The 17044-nt window shown below is 44.5% G+C and overlaps 2 pseudogenes; both read left to right on the top strand.

Annotated features, from left to right (window-relative positions):
• Positions 1-3013: 3013 nt before the first annotated feature.
• LOC106994107 (leucine-rich repeat-containing protein 37B pseudogene) lies at positions 3014-4772 on the top strand (annotated as a pseudogene).
• Positions 4773-4797: 25 nt separating this feature from the next.
• On the top strand, positions 4798-5712 carry LOC106992370 (leucine-rich repeat-containing protein 37A3 pseudogene; annotated as a pseudogene).
• The last annotated feature ends 11332 nt before the right edge of the window (positions 5713-17044 follow it).

Below are 17044 nucleotides of genomic sequence, written 5' to 3'. Positions count from 1 at the left end.
CAACATGGTGAAACCCTGTCTCTACTAAAAATACAAAAATTAGCTGGGTATGGTGGCGGGCACCTGTAATGCCAGCTACTTGGGAAGCTGAGGCAGGAGAATTGCTTCAACCGGGAGGCGGAGGTTGTAGTGAGCCGAGATCGTGCCACTGCACTCCAGCCTGGGTGACAGAGCAAGACTCTGTCTCCAGGGAAAAAAAAAAAAAAAAACCTCAAGGGTTGGATAACATAGCCAGTGTAACCATAATTCAAAACAAGCAGCAGTATGTGGAGGATAATTTGTTTCATTCTTAGGAAAATGTGAAACTCTGAAACTGCTTTTTTGAGGGCAGGGTATTTCTGGGGCTTTTCCTAAAGTCTTGACCTTTGGCTCTGACCCCTTATTTGGAGTTTGGAGAGCAGAACTCAGGACTGCATTACTGCAGCTGTGGACACAGGAGAGGGGTTAGTCTCCCCCGGCCCCAGGAGTCAGGGATGCTGGGCTGATTGAACACAGACCTTTTTAGAACTCCCTTCAAACGGGATCCCAGAGATGTGGGGAAAAAGTAACTGGCCTTAAGAATGATTGTGCTACAGCTTTCAAAAACTATAATGCCTTTCAAATATGGCTTATTACTTGGATCTCAATATCTCCCATATATCTTGGGTGGAATATTTTGCTGAAGATCTTTCTGTCAATTATTTACAATCATGTGCTGCAAAACGATGTTTTGGTCAACAATAGACCACATATATGATGATGGTTCCATAAGAGTATAATGGAGCTATCCCTATACAGATATATATATATATATATATATATATATATATATATATATATGTGTGTGTGTATATATATATATATATATATATTTTTTTTTTTTTTTTTCCTGAGATAGAGTCTCACTCTGTTGCCCAGGCTAGAGTGCAGTGGTGTGATCTCAGCTCACCGCAACCTCCACCTCCCAGGTTCAAGTGATTCTCCTACCTCAGCCTCCTGAGCAGCTGGGATTATAGGCACACACAACCACACTCAGCTAATTTTTGTATTTTTAGTAGAGACTGGTTTTTGCCATGTTGGCCAGGCTGGTCTCAAACTCCTGACCTCAGGTGATCCACCCACCTTGGCGTCCCAAAGTCTTGGGATTACAGGCGTGAGCCACTGTGCCCGGCTCCCATTTTTATCTTTTACACAATATTTTAACTATACCTTTTCCATGTTTACATACACAAATACCTGCCATTGTGTTACAATTGCCTTCAGTATTCAGTACAGTAACATACAGTACAGGTTTGTCACCTAAGAGTCATAGGCCATACCATATAGCCTAGGTGTGCTGTAGGCTATATCACCTAATATGTTGTGATGTTAGCACAATGGTGAAATCACCTAATGACACATTTCTCAAATTCCTCCTCACATGGCAAGCAACGCATGACTGTATATGAAAGCTCTTAAATAGGGATTAAGTTTCTAAATTAATCTCAAAACAGTCATTATTTACTATATATAGAATGTTTATTTTTAACAAAGGAGCAAAAGTTTCATTTCAGTGAGAATTTAATTTGGGGCTAGAGTGTTTTATTTAACTTTCACCCCAAAGTTGCAAAGTGTTTTGAAGTTTTTACCTGTAAAATAATTATTTTAATTCAATTTAAATAAAACCCACCAAGAAAACATCACGCTTTAAGAAATCTAGCTTCCCGTGAAATGTGAGAGGAAGTCAGCACTGATTTCAGAAATCCGATGATAACAATAGATCCATCCCTAAATGAGGTGAATCTTGGAATCCCTTCAATTTTATTTATTTATTTTTTTTTTTTGAGGCGGACTTTCACTCTTGTTGCCCAGGCCAGAGTGCAATGGCGCCATCTAGGCTCACTGCAGCCTCCACCTCCCAGGTTCAAGCGATTCTCCTGCCTCAGCCTCCCGAGTAGCTGGGATTACAGGCATGCATCACCATGCCTGGCTAATTTTGTATTTTTAGTAGAGACAGAGTTTCACCATATTGGTCAGGCTGGCCTTGAACTTCTGACCTCAGTGATCCGCCCACCTTGACCTCCCAAAGTTCTGGGATTACGGGTGTGAGCCACTGTGCCCAGCCCCCTTTCAATTTTAACACCATCACTGTGCACCCTATGCCTATGCTAGGCATGGAATAAGATGAAGCACCTTCTTCGAGTTTACATGCTGGTAATTGTGCCAGACAGTAATAAAGTAGGTAAGAATGGCTGTGAGGGAAGTCAGCTGGGTTCTAGTTATAGTCACCTTTCAAGAAATTATTTAACATGCTGACTTTAACAACCTAAGCCTCTTCTCCATGTGTGCACACAGGGCTGATCTCTGAAGGGTGGCGCTGTAACTTCTAGGGTAATGGCTGTGTTAAGTCAAGGCAGGATGACAGTTCAGCCTCCTCTCAGGGGAGTGCAAAGGACTCCTCACTCGGATTAAAGCCTTCTCTCCCAGACTGAACTGCCCACACCCAACACCCCTCCTACAGAAAACTTGGAGTCCTCGCTTATTCCCTGGCAGCCCCTACCTAATAGGGTGGTGAATTAATTATCAAACATGCAACAAAAGATACCGAAACTTTGGCGAAAATGGCAAATTTTGGAATAAATGACTATAATGTGCGTTCTGCCTGCCACCCTAACTGGCGCTCATTTTGCAGATCAGTTGCTCTCCTTGCAAGGAAGAGTATTCTTGAATTTCACCTTGGAGGAGGAAGAGTTCAGGCTGCCAGAACTGGACTAGCTCTTCTGAATATCCTGAGGCAGGGTCCCACGGTGACTTCCTTGTTGTTGTGGTGACCGTACCACAACAGACCGCTGGAGTCCTGGGACTACGCGGGTCTGAGGCCCAACTCCTTCCTCGCTAAGGGGAGGGGAGAGGAGGGGTGTTCCAGCGAGGGTGTGGGGGAAGGAGGGCTTGGGCGGGACTGTGACATAAGATTGCCACGGTGACACGGAGCAGATCTGGACCCGAGCCTAATAAAGGTGGCATAAAGATGTCATAAAGACTGGGCTGGGCGCACTCTTATCAGGGGCACGAGCCTCTCCGGGCTGCCAGAATGGCTCACGCTCAGTGCGAGGCGCCAGCGCCTGTCATGTCCCGGCTGCGTCTCTGGGGCCCACAGCCCCTCCTCACGTGGCAACTCTTGTGGCTTCTAGTCCAGGAAGTTCAGCCTCTGGAGTGGGTCAAGGACCCAATCGCTCCAGCTAACCTGTAACCCCTGGGGCCGACTGAGCCCTGGTCTTCCTGCTCATCTGATCTCGCATGGGAATCTCCCCATGCGCTTACTCCCCTGGCAGACCCGGAGGGCTTTGATTACCTGGGGTCCTCTGCTTCCTCCCAGATGTGAGTCCTGCCCCAGGAACGGACTGAAAAATTTGGTTCCATTCCTGGACACAGATTCAGCTGGAAAGCTGCCCCCGGGGCCAGAGCAGTTCTCGGCTGCCCACCAGGATCTAAATGACAAGCCGACTCCGCAAGCAAGGCTCCCAGAGGTGGTTCCAGTGCTGGATGGGGATCAGAACTAGACCCAGTTCAGCCTCCTCACCTCAAAAGTAAGGTTCAAACAGCAGATCTAGATCGGGCTGCAGGTCATCAGGCAGATGAAATACTTGTTCCACTAGACAGTAAGGTTTCAAAACCAACCAAATTTATTGTTTCGCCCAAGAACCTGAAGAAAGATCTAGCTCAGCACTGGAGCCTTGCTAACCAATTATCCAAACCTCAAAGTCAGAAACAAACTTTGCAGGATGAATATTCAAGTATGGATATACTGTATCCCAGCAGCCTGCCTCCAGAACTCCGGTGAACTCAGATGAGCCTCCAGGGCTGCCTCCAGAGGCTTCTATGGAGAGTCTAGCTCAAACTCCACCGAATCATGAGGTGACAGTTCAACCTCCAGGTGAGGATCAAGCTCATTATAACTTGCCCAACATTACAGTTAAACCTGCAGATGTGGAGGTTACCATAACTTCAGAGCCTACCAACGAGACAGAATCTTAGGCCCCAATTCAGCCTTCAGAGGAGGTGGAACCTTCTGCAACCCAACAGGGGTTCCCAACTGTGCCTCCCGTTCTTCATGTGGAGCTGAACTTTCCCCCGGTGAGCAAGAGCAGCCAGCTCAGCCTTCTGAGTCTTCTGGGGAGATTGAATCTTCTCCAGCCCAGCAGGACAACCCTCCTATTCCCACTGAGCAGGCTGACTTTTCTCTAGCCCAGCCTGATCTCCCTTCCCCACCTCTGCATTCTCCTGAAAAGATTGAATCTCCAGTCCAGCAAGAGGCCACAGCTAAGATTCCAGATCCCCCCAGGAAGGCAGAACCTTCTCCAGTCCAGCAAGAGTTCCCAGCTGAGCCACCAGAGCCCCCTAAGGAGGTTGAACCATCTGCAACCCAGCAGGAAGCCTCAGGTCATCCTCCAAAGTCCACTGAAGAGGTCAGCCCTCCACTGCAAATACCAGCTCAGCCATCAGAGCCACCTGAGAAGGTCGAACCATCTCCAGTCCTACAGCAGGCCCCAACTCGGTTTTTAGAGCCAACTAAAGAGGTAGAATCCTCTCCAGTCCAGCAGGCAGTCCCTGCTCAGTCTTCAGACCCCCCCATGGTGATAGAACCCTCTCTGACCCAGCAGATGACCCCATCTTTGCCTCCAGTGTTCCCTCAGGAGGTGGAACCATCTCTAACTCAGCAGGAGGTTCCACCTCAGATTCCAGAGCCCCCTGAGGAGGCAGAACCTTCTCCAACCCAGCAGGAGGTCACAGTTCAGGCTCCAGAGCCCCCCTAAGGAGGTAGAACCTTCAAGCCAGCAGATGGTCCCAGCTCTGCTTCCAGAGCCACCTAAGGAGGTTGCAGCTCAACCTCCAGCTCATTATGAGGTGACAGTCCCAACACCAGGTCAGGATCAAGCTCAGCATTCAACATTGCCCAGTGTCACAGTTCAACCTTTGGACCTGGGACTTACCATCACTCCAGAACCCACTACGGAGGCTGAACATTCTACACCCCTGAAGCAGACTCTAGTTCCTCCAAAGCACCATCAGGTGACACTTCCACATCCAGACCAGGTTCAGACTCAGCATTCACACCTGACTCAAGCCACAGTTCAACCTTTGGACCTAGGGTTTACCATCACTCCAGAATCCACGACAGAGGTTGAACCTTCTACAGCCCTGACTACCGCTCCTCCTCCAAAACACCCTGAGGTGACACTTCCACCTTCCGACAAGGGTCAGGCTCAGCATTCAAACCTGACTCAAGTCACAGTTCAACCTCTGGCCCTGAAGCTTACCATAACTACAGAACTTCCTATAGAGGTTAAACAGTCTCCAACCACGGAGGAGACCTCAACTCAGCCTCCAGACCTGGGACTTGCCATCACTCCAGAACCTTCTACAGAGATTGGACATTCTATAGCCCTGGAGGAGACTACAGCTCCTCGTCCAGACCAGGTTCAGACTCTGCATCGAAGCCTGACTGAAGTCACAGGTTCACCTACTGAACTAGAACCTACTCAGGATTCACTGGTGCAGTCTGAAAGTTACACCCAAAATAAGGCTTTAACTGCACGAGAGGAACAGAAGGCCTCCGCAAGCACCAACATATGTGAGCTCTGTACCTGCGGAGATGAGACACTGTCATGTATTAATCTCAGCCCAAAGCAGAGGCTCCACCAAGTGCCTGTGCCAGAGCCCAACACCTACAATGGCACCTTCACCATCTTGTAAGAATCACCTTTCCTCGATTGTCCTCTGTGTCCTGCCTGACATGGCAGCCTTTTCCTGGAGGCCTTCCTGGGCCTTCTTTATCTCCCCAAGCCATACGGGCAACTGACTTTCTGCTTTCACCTTTGCTTGTCAACTCTCCCTTCTCTTTATTCTCCTTTACTGTTAGGCCCCTTCTCCAGTCTTTTACTTTTACTCCAGACTTTTACTCTTACTCCAGTCTTTTACTCATTTTCTCATCCATTTTTATTTAGCCCCATCACATCATTGCTTAACCACTGCTCTCCTCCCATTTTCGCTTCACCCTCTTTACAGCAGCCTGTCCCTCTCCCGATCTCAGTGATGAGGCTCTAAGTGGTTAAGAGTTGATTCCAGAGCCAGGCTGCCTGGGTTTGAACCCAGGGCTGTTTATTAGCTTGGTGACCCAGAGCAAGTTATTCCGCTCTGTGACTCAATTTCCTCACCTTTCAACTGGGGGTTATGCTAGTTCCCATTTCATAGGATTGCTGTGAAATTTAGGTGAGTGAATATATGAAACATTTCATCAGTGCCTAGCATATGTAGGAGTGTTGGCTGTTAACATGATTACTCAGTCCTTTAGTTATGTCCACAACTCATCTTTGTCCCTGGCTTTCTATATGTAGCACTCATTTTGTGTCAAACCCAGGGCCAAGTACGCTACTGTCTCCAGAACATGAAAATGATAGGAGGGAAGAAAGAGAATAGGCATAAAAATGGAGGTATATATATAATTAATTACTAAAAGATAATGCAGACCATCAGTGCTATAATTTATCAGAATCAGTGATTCTTGAGGTGTACAGATCAGGGAAAGCTACGTGGATAAGCTAAAACTTTACTTGAGTCTTAAAGAGTAGCTATAATTTGTTAAATAGAAAAAAAAATGGGAGTACAGTCTAGGAAAAGGAAAGGCATGGCTACAGCTATGGTTGGAATTTAGTAGACCAATTTGGCTGCAAAGAATTAGGTGAGGGAGCAGTGAAGATATGATTATGTAAAACCTTGACTATCAGCTACAGGAGTTTGAAAGTTACACAGTGAGGTATGGAAAGCCATGGAAAGTTTCCAAGCAAGAGAGATGAATGATTAAAACAGGAGGATTATTTTATTTCATTTTGTTTTTTGCTTTATGTTCAAGTGTAGACATGCAAAGGATTATTTTAGAATCCATATGTAGAGTGCCCAAAAGGAAAAGCTTATTTCAGGGAGACAAAATAGAAAGGTCTCGCAAAACGTAGGAGTAAAGTGTGAAGGGGCCAAATGAGGTCGGTTGTAATAAGAGTGGAAAGAAAAAGCCTAGGATCGGCCGGGCGCGGTGGCTCAAGCCTGTAATCCCAGCACTTTGGGAGGCCGAGGCGGGCGGATCACAAGGTCAGGAGATCGAGACCACAGTGAAGCCCCGTCTCTACTAAAAATACAAAAAATTAGCCGGGCGCGGTGGCGGGCGCCTGTAGTCCCAGCTACTCAGGAGGCTGAGGCAGGAGAATGGCGGGAACCCGGGAGGCGGAGCTTGCAGTGAGCCGAGATCGCGCCACTGCACTCCAGCCTGGGCAACAGCGTGAGACTCCGTCTCAAAAAAAAAAAAAAAAAAGAAAAAGCCTAGGATGTTTCAGCAGAGGGCAAAGCTTTGGTGCTACCTGGCACAGGGTTTCTTTCTGCTTATTTATTGATAATGATAAGCTTTTGCCCATTTTTCTGTTGAATTATTTACCATTTTTGTGTTGATTTGTAGGAGTTTGTTTAGACATATAAGTGCTTTTGGATAAAATACTTAACATTCAAAGTAATTAACTGGAATGTCTGTCCAAGAGATGGGACAGATAGGAAGTTAAGCTTCTGGGAGATGCCTCATCATTTGTGCCGGTGGCCCCGCATTGTTTCTTAATGAATTGTGCAAACTGGGAAGCTGATAGCTCCGGAAATGAGAAAGCAGGTGTTATTTTCTGTAACCGAATATCCCCGACAAGGTTGCCATGATTCTTTTACTTCTCCTGTCCATTCTTTTCCTACCTATTCAAGGATATAAACTGTGTTTCTTCACAGAAATTTCCAAGGAAAGTATATTTCTTACATTGATGGAAATGGATGGAAAGCATACAGTGGAAACTGTGAGTATATTCTCTCCAAATATGACAAAAAACTAACTGCATTGTAAGAGCCTTCTTGGTCCAGAATTTTGAGGTCAGTACCTTTGAAAAAAGATATTTCCCCTGTTGACTGCAATCCTATGGTTATTTTAAAATTAAATTTTGTAGACTCTCTTTAAAATAAGAGGCAATTTAAATTTATTTTTATCATAGAAATAATACATGGTTATATTCCTTTTTTTCCTCTTTTTTCTTTTTTTTTTAAGAGACAGGATCTTACTTTGTACCCCAGGCTGGAGTGTGGTGCCACAATCACAGCTCACTGCAGCCTTCACCTCCCAGGCACAAGCGATCCTCCCACCTCAGCCTCCCAAGTAGCTGGGACCACAGGTGCAAGCCACTACGCCCACCTAATTTTGTATTTTTTGTAGAGACAACAGGGTCTTCCTATGCTGCTTAGGCTGGTCTTGAACTCCTGGGCTCAAGTGATCCTCCCACCTTGGCCTCCTAAAGTGCTCATATTACAGGCATGAGCCACCACCCCCAGCCCATGATTCTATTTTTAATGTATAAAAATGCAATAACAGGTATAACAAAAACCCTCCTTGTGCCCTACTCCCTCATCCCTAAGGTAATGTTACTCTGCATTTAGTGTACATGCTTCCAGACTTTTCCCATTTGCCTACATTCATATTTACATAAAGCAAAATAGATTCGTTGTGTGGTTTTTAAAATCTTTTTTCTTTACATAAGTGGTAACATCTTGCAACTTGATTCTTTTACTTCATGGTATCATTTATATGATATCATTTGATAGTGTATCACCTATATGATATCATACGATAAGTATATCACTTATATGATATCATAAGTGTATCACTTATCATATGATATATTCTTTCACTTCATGATTTCTTTCCTTCTCAGTACTTAGAGGGTCACCCCATTCATTTAAACTCCCGCATCATCCATAGTCTGGATGCATCATAGTTTATTTAATAATTCCCCCATTGATGAATGTTTAGATTATACTTAGTTTTCTTGTTACATGCATTGCTGCAATGAAATCCCTGTACATGCTTCTTTGTGAACATGGGCAAGTATTTCTGTAGAGTAGATATCTAGAAATGGAATTGTTGGGGTGAAGACTATGTAGATATAAAATTTTAATTGCCCTCAAAAATGTTATGCCAACTTACTCTATTGGCAGCAAAATATGACAGCATTCATTTCCCCACACCTTTCACCGCTGGGTATTCTCCAACTTTTTGTTGAAGTTATGGATGAATAAAAGGGATTCCATCCAAATTTGAATTGTTTTGATAACTCATGAATTATCAGATATGTTTATTGAACATTTGTGTTTCTTCTCTGAGTTTTCTGTCCTTTGTTCATTTTCCATTTGAATTGTTTTATCATTTTCTTACTGATTTATAGAGGAAATTAGTTTAGACATATAAATGATTTTGGAAAACATGTTTACATTCTAAGTAACATTTTCCACAACAGTTTATGTGTCACATCATTAGTTCAACTTATATAGACAAGTCATACATGAATTCTAAATTAAAAATAAAACACTTGCTAGGTGCAGTGGCTCACAACTGTAATCCCAGCACCTTGGGAGGCCAAGGAAGGTGGATCACCTGAGGTCAGGAGTTTGAGACCAGCCTGTCCAATATGGCAAAACCCCGCCTCTACTGAAAATACAAAAATTAGTCAGGCCTGGTGGTGGGTGCCTATAATCCCATCTACTTGGGAAGTTGAGAAAGGAGAATCACTTTATTTTTGGGGACAGAATTTTGTTCTTGTCACCCAGGTTGGAGTGCAATGGTGCAATCTTGGCTCACTACAAGCTCCACCTCCCGGGTTCAAGGGATTCTCCTGCCTCAGTCTCCCAGGTAGCTAGAATTACGGGTGCCCGCCACCATGCCCAGCTAATTTTTATATTTTTAGTAGAGACAGCATTTCACCATGTTGTCCAGGCTGGCCTCGAACTCATGACCTCAGGTGATTCACGCGCCTTGGCTTTCCAGAGTGCTGGGATTACAGGCATGAGCCACCACACCAGGCCAGAACTACATTTTAAAAGCAAGAAAATTATTACAAAAGTTAGGAGAGTGGTTACCTACTAGGGTTAGAGAGAGGGATATGATTGGAAAGGGGCACACTAGGGCTTCTGGAATGCTAACAATGATCTTTTGTAATGCTGTTATATGGGTATCTGCTTTATAATTATTAAACTGAATATTTGGCCAGGTGAGGTAGCTCATGTCTGCAATCGCAACACTTTGGGAGGCTGAGACAGAAGGATCACTTGAGCCCAGGAGCTTGAGACCAATGTGGGCAACAGAGTGAGACCCTGTCTCAGAAATTAAATTAAATATAAACAACATTTATGTTATGTGCACTTTACGCAGATTGTAGTTGTCAAATTTCTTTAATGGGGGAAAAAGTTGAATGGCTTCACTTGCAGCCCTGACATGGTTCCATGTGAAGCTTTCATAATAAGATTTGGGAAAATTTATGGCGGGGCGCGGTGGCTCACGCCTGTAATCTCAGCACTTTGAGAGGCCAAGGCGGGTGGATCACGAGGCCAACATGGGGATCACTGGCCAACATGGGGAAAGCCCGTCTCTACTAAAAACACACACACACAAAAAATTAGCCGGGCGTGGTGGCGGACGCCTGTAGTCCCAGCTGCTCGGGAGGCTGAGGCAGTAGAATGGCGTGAATCCGGGAGGTGGAGCTTGCAATGAGACGAGATCGCGCCACCGCACTCCAGACTGGGTGACAGAGCGAGACCCCGTCTCAAAAAAAAAAAAGAAAAGAAAAAAGAAAAGATTTGGGAAAACAGAGGAGGAAATGGAGGTTCTGATGATCTTGGTGCCACCCAGAGTTGGATTCTGAAAGGTATTCTGTGATCTAGAGAGGAGGCATGAAATTTACAATTTGGTGTGAAGAGTGGGTAGCGGTGTGCTTGTGTGTGCCTGCTTGCGTGTGTGTGTGTGTGTGTGTGTGTGTGTGTGTGTGTGTGTGTGTGTGTGGTGGAGAGAGATGAACACAAAAAGGAAAATGTAAGAAAAGGTTTTAATGAAAGCAGAGCAGATATCACCATCTTGAAATGACCATGATCCAGCTTTCCTCCATATGCAGGAGATAGTCCTGTGTAACAAATTGTTGTAGTTTGCATTTTAATCTAGAAATAACTTTTTCATTTTCCAGAATTCTCAATGAAAATTATTTGACTGAATTACATAAGGATTCATTTGAAGGCCTGCTATCCCTCTGGTATTTGTAAGTTAGTTAATCATATTTATGAGTTTTTAGTCTTATTATCTGTAAAATGAATAAGGGGTTCAAATTAGATAATCTCTAAGATTTCTTCGAGCAATAAAATTCTGCAATTCTGTAAGTTTGTATAGGGTCTCAGCCCATCTCTAGCATTAGCTACCTCCTATGCAATTTCAATTTTTAAATTATACAGAGAGAAAAAATTTCACATGGTAATAAGATCTGAGCAGTGACTGACACCCATATGAACCTTGTTTTACAAGGGTTTACACACCATCTTCTTCTATTCAATCTACAGCCAATAGATCAAATCTTATCTAAGGTCTATTTTTTTAATAGCCCATTAAGTTAAGAATGTTTTTTGCATTTTTAAAGGACTGTGAAAGAAAAAGAAAAGAAAGAGAAATATGCGAGAGAGATCGCATGTGGCCCACAAAGCCTTAAAATATTTACTGTCTGACCTTCACAAAAAAGGATTTGAAAAGGTTGGTTTAGGAGGATGAAAGGAATTAACGTTAACTTCAGATTGTTGTCTAACAGAGAAGAAAACATAGACTACCTACATTCATTTGAACATCATTAATCCAGAATTTTTTGGTAATTTAATCGGAATTAAATTAACATTTAAATATTGAAAATCAGCTGAATTATATAAATAATATTATCAAGAATATTAAGCTCCCAAGATAATAGACTGATATTAAGGATTTCATTTCAGGAATTGTTATATTAAAACAGATGTTTAAAATGATGGTTAAGTGGTAGAGTTAGAAATGTTTACACTAAGCAAGCATGTCAGAAATGCCCCCAACTCTCCGCTAATTACAAAATAACTATCTCCCCAGCCCTGTTACCAAGAAAACAATACCTGCATAGTATTTCTATCTGTTTAGAGACAAGAAGATACTATGTTCATTGCTATGACAGCATGATTCTTATCCTTTGTCCATAGAGGTGTGTATGTCATTAATCCTTATTAAGCTCATTAGTGATGCTCTTTTGCAAACAGATTCTTTCAAATGTAGAAGGCTTAAGGAAAGTGGGTGTAAAGACCCACAAGTGGATGCCAAAGTGCTGCAGAGGCCATGAAGTAATAAAACTACAATTCCTTTAAAATAGTCATGTTCCTTCTACTCACTCCACCAGCTATTCATTTATTTTACAAATATTTGAATTTGCTTTATTTCCACGTGTCAGTTTTAAATATGGTGGGCAATGCAGATGAGCAAGACCTAGTCCATGCTTGCAAGGAGTTTATGCTCAGAAAAAATGGGATGAAAAATAACTACATTAGGCCGGGCGCGGTGGCTCAAGCCTGTAATCCCAGCACTTTGGGAGGCCGAGATGGGCGGATCACGAGGTCAGGAGATCGAGACCATGCTGGCTAACACGGTGAAACCCCATCTCTACTAAAAAATACAAAAAATTAGCCGGGCGAGGTGGCGGGCGCCTGTAGTCCCAGCTACTCGGGAGGCTGAGGCAGGAGAATGGCGTGAACCCAGGAGGCGGAGCTTGCAGTGAGCTGAGATCTGGCCACTGCACTCCAGCCTGGGCGACAGAGCGAAACTCCATCTCAAAAAAAAAAAAAGAAAAAAAGAAAAATAACTACATTAAAAAGAAATCAGTGTGGGAACTAGGAGGGATAAATTGTTTCTGAAGCATAGAAGAGGGGGAAATGACTTCAATTTGAACCCAGGAGGATGTTACTAGAACAATGCCATTTGAATAGGACTTTGAAGGGTCATTGTGTAACATCGGACAGACATCTTGGGGAAAATATTCTAAGCTTGCAAAAGGAAAATGGGAGAAGGGCAAAACACAGGAAGGTATTCAAGGAATGCCACGAGTACCTGTAGAGTACAAGGAGAGAGAGTAGGAAATTGAAGCCAGATCTTCTTGGGCTTTGAATGCCCAGCTGAGGAGCCATCATGGGGAACCGTGTGTTACCGCAGCAGTGCTGTAGATAGATCTGCATCACAATCCCTGAGAGGGCGCCTTAGAACTCAGTTCTGGACTCCGCCCTTGTAGTTACTGATTCAATTGGTCTAGAGTGGGACCAAGAATTTGCATCTTCAATAATTTCCCAGGAGATGCTGGTCTTTGCAGGCCACTTCTGGGGAGTTGATATGATGACTGTGTGCAGGATAGTTTAGGAAGGGAGTGACTACAGACAGAGACATCAGCCAGACAACGTTACACCATGCAGGTAAAGAGGGAGGGACAACAGGCCCCATCACTGTGTAACTGAAGAAATTGCTTTCATATATATATAAGTTTTTTTTTTTTAGACAGGGTCTTTCTCTGTCACCCAGGCTGGAGTGCAGTGGTGCCATCTTGGCTCACTGCAACCTCTACCTCCTGGGTTGAAGCGATCCTCCTGCCTCATTCTCCCAGAGTGCTGGGGCTACAGGCATGCGCCACCACACTTGGTGAAGATATAGATATATGTCCATAGCTGTATCTACAAAGAAGGGCAGGCATGGTGCCTCATGCCTGTAATCCCAGCACTCTGGGAGAATGAGGCAGGGGGATCACTTGAGGCCAGGAGTTTGAAACCAGCCTGGGCAACGTAATGAGATCTCGTTTCTCCAAGAAGTAAAAATAAAATTAAAAAAAAAAAAAACTCACACCGTATATGTAAATTAACTCAAAATGGATCAGAGACCTAAATGATGTAACTACACAATTTCTGGGAGAAGACATAGTGAATCTTTTCTACTTTGGATTAAACAACAGGTTCTTAAAGATTTCTCAGGTAAGAAACAAAAAAGCACAAGCCATATAAGAAAAAATTGCTGCCGGGCGCGGTGGCTCAAGCCTGTAATCCCAGCACTTTGGGAGGCCGAGACGGGCGGATCACGAGGTCAGGAGATCGAGACCATCCTGGCTAACACGGTGAAACCCCGTCTCTACTAAAAAAATACAAAAAACTAGCCGGGCGAGGTGGCGGGCGCCTGTAGTCCCAGTTACTCGGGAGGCTGAGGCAGGAGAATGGCGTAAACCCGGGAGGCGGAGCTTGCAGTGAGCTGAGATCCGGCCACTGCACTCCAGCCTGGGCGACAGAGCGAGACTCCGTCTCAAAAAAAAAAAAAAAAAAAAAAGAAAAAGAAAAAATTGCTAACTTAAAGCACATTGACGAGAACTGGTAGGAGGGCGTGCTGGATGGCCAGTCAGACTTCTTCCTGCTCAGCTACATGGACGTGCTCGTGCCTCTGCCCAGTGACTTACCGGTGCCCCCCCCCTGCCGCTCCATCCACACTGGGTGGCACCCCCTGCCGGGTCTCCTGCCTTCCACGGGGCCCTTGCTGCCAGGGCGGTGTCCAAGCCTGCCGGTGCCACCCAGGCCCAGGCCCTTGAGGTACTCCCTGAGCAGGGTCCCACACTTGGGCTGCCCAGCTGACTAAGGTAGAGCAATACTAGGGTATTGTTCCTCCAGGGCAGCCCTCACCTCCGTTCTGACCCCATGGGGGCCCAGCCCACTGCCTACCCTCGAGTTCCACGGCCTTAACAGGCTTGGATCGAGCGTCCCTGTGGGGTGTCTCCTGCAGGGCCCCGCCTCCCAAGCCTTGCCCTCACAAAGCCAAGTACCTTTTCAGCTTTTTAACTGTCCCCAGCCAGGCCCACGGAAGCCTGTGTCACTCTGGCACAAACAGTCACCACCAGCCACCTACACACCCCCCAGCACACCTCACACGGGACCACAGCCCCAGCCATGCTGCTGAGGGCCAAGAACAAAGTCTCCAGTGAGCGAATGTTCAAGCCCCTGGTGGCCAGGCCTCCCCTTGCTGAGCCGCTGCCACCTGTAGGAAGTGGCCCCAGCCTCCTCCTCTAGACCATGGCAGGCAGCCCCAGGGTCCCCAGACCCCTGCCCAGACCAGCAGGTCCACAGCCCCGACATCTGCTTCCTCTGTCGCCCAATCCAAAATCGATGAAATGGAGGGTCCTCTGGGCTGGGCCACATTCACATTCCCCTTCCCCTGAGGCCCTGCGAGGCCTCCGGACCCCAGACTCTGCTCTGCATCCTCATCAGCAGCACATGAGGGGCACAGACACCCTGGCAGAGATGAGCACAAAGCCTTAGGCACAGTTCAGGGCAAACTGAAATGTATGCCTGAATTTTGTAAACAGAAGTATTAAAGGTCTTTCTACAAAAAAAAAAAAAAAAAAAAAATCATGAACGCTAAATGCAATAACTGATGTTTGACTGGATTCTGAATTTTTTAAGCCATGTTATGATTGGGACAATTGTGAAAATGTGTATATGGACTGCACAGTAGACAATGATAATATTAAGTTCCATTGGGTGATGATAGTATTCTGGTTATGTAGGAGAATGCCTTGGTTCTTGGGGGCTGCACACCAAAGTCTTTAATGGTGAAGGGTCATTATGTCTGCAACTGACTCTCAAATGGTTTGTCCAGAAAATGTATAGACATACACACATGGAAAGCAAATGTGACAAAGTATTAGCTACTGTTGATTCCAGATGAAAGTTATACAGGTGTTCATTACACCATTTGAAAATGCTTCCCAGCCATCCTAAGGCTTAAAGGAAAAAAAGAAAATGTTTAAAATCAAAAGTTGGGGGCAGGAAAAGAAAAACAAAACTTTGGGCTCATGCCTGTAATCCTAGCACTTTGGGAGGCCAAGGAGAGAGGGTTGCTTGAGCTCAGGAGTTCGAGCCCAGCCTGGAGTACATGGTGAAACTCCATCTCTACAAAAAATACAAAAATGAGCCAGGCGTGGTGGCACACACCTGTAGTTCTAGCTACTCAGGAGGCTGAGGTGGAAGGATCACTTGAGCCCAGGAGGCAGAGGCTGCAGTGAGCCGAGATTGCACCACTGCACTCAGCCTGTGTAAGAGTGAGACTCGGCCTCAAAACAAAAGAAACACCTTTGTGTCAAGAGTTAAGGTTGCTATATAAGTAAAATGCTAGGTTATGGTTCTGGGTACATTCAATCTATATGAAGATCAGAGGCTTCTATTGGACCCAAAGGAATACTAGTCACTTGTGATTATTCCTCTATAGGTTTGAAAGATGTGTCAGACCAACTTATTGGATGCAGTTTTAATCTAAAACTCTGTACATTGTATCCCCAACTCATAGACTTCATGTATCCATTGAATACTCCTCTGTTTCCACAATCTTAATGTGGCCCTAATAAAGTTATCCTTTTGGAGGACTCAGAAAAGGCCCCCCCACAACCTCTGTAATGTAATAATTATAGTAGTTAACATTTGTTGTGCACTCACTGTGTGCCAGGCATTTTTCAGGTACTGATTCATTTAATCCTCAAAACCCATTAGAGGTAGGTACTATTATAATGACAAGGCCAAGGAACAGAGATTAATCAATTTGCCCAAATTCATATTATTCACAGAGCTGGGATTTAAGCCTAGTCTGGCTGTGGAATCTGTATTCTTAATGACCATGCTATCTATACTGCTTAAGATTAACCTTGAGAATTTATTCCAGTTACAGAGATTGTTTTTATTTCTCTGAAACTGCCCCCAATAAGCCATAACAATACATTAATCAATTATCTTGGTTATCTCTTTTGCCCAAATTTATATTTTGAAAAAAATTCAAACATACCAGAAAGATGAAAGAACAGTACAGAATCCAATGAAAGATTGGGCACTGCATGTCATGTCTTCATTTCCTTTCATCTAAAACATTACTCTACTTTTTTTGATCTTTAATGACATGTCATTTTTTAAGAGTCAAAGACAGTTTTCTTGTAAATTGTTCCACAATCTGGATTTGTCTGTTTCCACATGATGAGAGTCAAGTTAAGCATTTTGGGGAAGAATACTGCATAGGTGATGGATCCTTCCTGCCTCGTGACCGCAGGTGGCTCATAATGCTAAGTTTGATCACTTGTTTAAGGTGATCTTCCAGATCTCTCCATTGTAGTTATTTTGCTGGGTG

Source organism: Macaca mulatta, chromosome 16 (genome assembly GCF_049350105.2).
Source record: "Macaca mulatta isolate MMU2019108-1 chromosome 16, T2T-MMU8v2.0, whole genome shotgun sequence".
NCBI classification, from domain to species: domain Eukaryota; kingdom Metazoa; phylum Chordata; class Mammalia; order Primates; family Cercopithecidae; genus Macaca; species Macaca mulatta.
Note: the sequence above shows the minus strand (reverse complement) of the source record. Positions and strands in the feature narration are given on the sequence as shown.